Source organism: Dipodomys merriami, unplaced genomic scaffold (genome assembly GCF_024711535.1).
Source record: "Dipodomys merriami isolate MVZ:Mamm:240054 unplaced genomic scaffold, mDipMer1.0.p SCAF_1385, whole genome shotgun sequence".
Taxonomy (NCBI): Eukaryota; Metazoa; Chordata; class Mammalia; order Rodentia; family Heteromyidae; genus Dipodomys; species Dipodomys merriami.
In genome coordinates, this window is record NW_027202699.1 from 48284 (window position 1) to 50967 (window position 2684).

At 45.2% G+C, this 2684-nt stretch overlaps 1 pseudogene; it reads right to left on the reverse strand.

Annotated features, from left to right (window-relative positions):
- Window positions 1–241: 241 nt before the first annotated feature.
- Window positions 242–1426, reverse strand: LOC138825625 (tripartite motif-containing protein 43 pseudogene; annotated as a pseudogene).
- Between the last annotated feature and the right edge of the window lie 1258 nt (window positions 1427–2684).

A 2684-nucleotide genomic window follows, 5' to 3' on the forward strand; every position in this document is an offset into this window, starting at 1 on the left:
ATTTCATGAAAAAATTTAAATTAGTACAGTATTAGTGGTTTGCTTCATTTGAGAAAGGTTCTCTGCCATAGAGTTCCCAACACATAGAGAGTCTCTTCACTTAAGACACCGGGATACCACTGGAATAAAGGGGCCTGACAGGAAATCAGAGAGAATCATTGGGGTATCTCCAGATAAGGGAACACTTAGCCACATTCCAAAAACTCAGACTGCCATGCTCAAGATCAAGAAACAAACCAACCCGGCCCAGAGGCTTCTCTACATATTGAGACAGCAATGGGAAGGTGGTAAAAAGGGTGTAAAGTGTGTTCTCTTTCACAAACAAAAGGAGGAAAACGTCCTCAGATTCACTGAGGTTGCTCCCTATGACAGAATCAGTAACAACTCCCAAGGGCCAGGTCGAAGACTCATCCACACTAACTTCCCAGTAATGTTTCCCAGAGCTGAAGACTTGGCATCCAAAAGCAGTGAAGTGGAGGGAGTCTTCAGAATTCAAAACCGCATATTGATGGTCATGTCTAACACTGCTCCCAGGACCTTGATTCCCCATAGTTTCATTGAAGGCAATCTCCACCCGGTACTGATTGAGCTTCTTTTTCATTCCAGGCATGGGAGGGGCACTGAGCTGTGGCCTCAGAGGAAGTGGCATGAAGACCAACACTGACACACAGCTTTCTAGGGTCAACTCTACACCCTGAAGCAGTTCCACATCTGGCTTCTGGTATGTTTCGATCAGCTCCTGAAACATATTCCTGAGCTGATGCTTCTTCTGAAGCATTTAGGTTTCCCTTTCTCTGAGTTGCTGTAACATGGCTCTTCCTTCATTGATCAGTAGCTGGGAATGATATCTTTCCTCCTCCTGGACAAAAAGCTGCAGCATTCTAAAAACATCCTTAGTCATGTCTCGGTAGAGGTTCACATAATAAATCCATTGGTTGGTGAGTCTCTTCTTCTCCTGTAAATTGTGCTGGTTTTCTTGAGTCTTTTCCCATACAGCATGCACCTGCTTTGAAATCATCTTCCTCTGCACATCAGCAGCCCTTTCTATAGAATGGTGTTTGTGAGCCCTGTGCTCCTGAGACATGGAGCAGCTCCTACAGAGCAGGGCCCTGTCTACCTCACAGAACATCTGCTTGGTCTCCCTGTGTGTCCCACACATGTATTCCTCAGAGCTCAGGAACTGCCTGAGTCTGGCTCTTCTGGCAATGGCCACCAGGCTCCTCAGAACCACGTTGGTTTTCAGGTTTGTCTGCTGGCAGGGTCCCTTGCATCCTGGGCACCTGGCTGGAGTCTCTTCCCAGCAAAGGAAGAGACAAGGTCGACAAAAACTGTGCCCGCACTCTAGGGTGACTGGCTCTATGAAAGTATTCATACAGATGCCACAGCTCAGTTCCTTCTGGAAGGCCTGGACAATGTCAGGATCCATCATTCCTAGAATCTAATGAGGTGCTGGTGACTCACCCCTAAAAGCCTAGCTACCCAATAGATTGGGATATGAGGATCAAGCTTTGAAGCAGGCCTGGGCACCAAAGTCCCCCTGACACAGACTCTTATCTCCTATTTACCACTCCAAAATCACAAGTGGGCTGTGATTCAAGTGGTAAAGCACTAAACTTGTCCACAAAGTGACCTAGGGATAATGCCCAGTCTTGAAAACAAAGAGGCCCAGCAACACTGCCCTACCACTGGGTTCAATCCCCACAACCGACAAAACACCACCACCAACAACAACACCAAACCAAGGAAAGAAGAATTAAAAGAGGAGTAGATTCTCCCACTCTGATCCTCACCTGGAGTATCCAAGCTCCAAACAGCCTCCTCCTCCTGAGGGATCTTCAGCAATGCCTGAGTCTCAGACTTCCACTCTATTTATACTGAAAGAGGGTGGGCCCAGGAAAGGAAGTGTCTCTGATTGGTTGTTTAGGGAAGCTGATTTACATATCAATAGAAGTTGGAATTTACATCCTGACAACCCCACCTTTTACTTCCTCTTTCAAGGACTTGCAATTTGGTTAGGTGATTTGGGTTAGGTGCAACTTAGGTTTGTCCAGGGTTGGAAAAGTTTATTGTGTTTGTTTTATTTTGTTTTGTTTTGTTTTTTACTTCTGTGTATGCTTTATTTTTGGACTATGAGTTTATTACTTTTCCACCGGACTGTAGGACACATTCGTGGCATCATCCATTGTATCTTGTGGGTCTTCATTAATTTGTAATTTGTCAGGCCTGATGCTGGGTTGGTACTTTACCACTTAAGCCATGTCCTCTTCTGTTTGCTTTTGCTTTTGGAATAGAAAATTGAGTTTATGCTTAGGTTCCCTGGACTGAGATCTTCTGATTCACACTTTGCACAAAGCTGAGAGGACAAGAATTATCTCTTGCTTGAGTTGTGATCAGGGTTAAGTCTGCCCACAGAGCAGCCCCTCCCAGCTTTCCCATCACCTGCTTTAATCAGACCAGTAATCACCTGACTGTCGATGATCACCTGACTGTGAGTCAACAAACATCCTAGGCTCCTAGGTCACTTCCTCCCAAGTCCATTTTCCATACAAATTCATCCTTCCGATGTTGTTGTTCTTGTTGTTTGTCTGTCAGTGCTGGACTTGAACTCAGGGTAGAAGATCTGTCCCTGAGCTCTTCTTCCACTCTATTTCTCTTATCTTTATTTTAAATATCATTTATGCCTT